The sequence below is a fragment of the Odontomachus brunneus genome, unplaced genomic scaffold, assembly GCF_010583005.1.
Source record: "Odontomachus brunneus isolate Ranch 3 - 2012 unplaced genomic scaffold, Obru_v1 Obru_scaffold_312, whole genome shotgun sequence".
Classification (NCBI taxonomy): Eukaryota; Metazoa; Arthropoda; class Insecta; order Hymenoptera; family Formicidae; genus Odontomachus; species Odontomachus brunneus.
In genome coordinates this window covers 73266-73578 of record NW_022639762.1, presented here as the reverse complement: position 1 = coordinate 73578, position 313 = coordinate 73266, and positions in this window count along the sequence as shown.

Below are 313 nucleotides of genomic sequence, written 5' to 3'. Positions count from 1 at the left end.
TATATATATATATATATATATATATATATATATATATATACAGGGTGACCTATTTTAATCTATAATTCCGAATATCTTCTAAACTACCCGTTTTACGGGAAAATGGGACAAAAAATTTTCAGGACAGAAGGGTTTATAAACCTGTGCTAATGACCTTGACCTTGAGATGACCTTTCAAGGTTATTTGAAGATCAAGGTCTTTTTTTTTAATAGGAACTCCTATTTTTGACCCCGGATTTGGAAAGAACAGGAAATTTTACGTTCAAAATAATATTTTGAAAATTTTTTATATAACCTTCAAAGGTCAAATAAA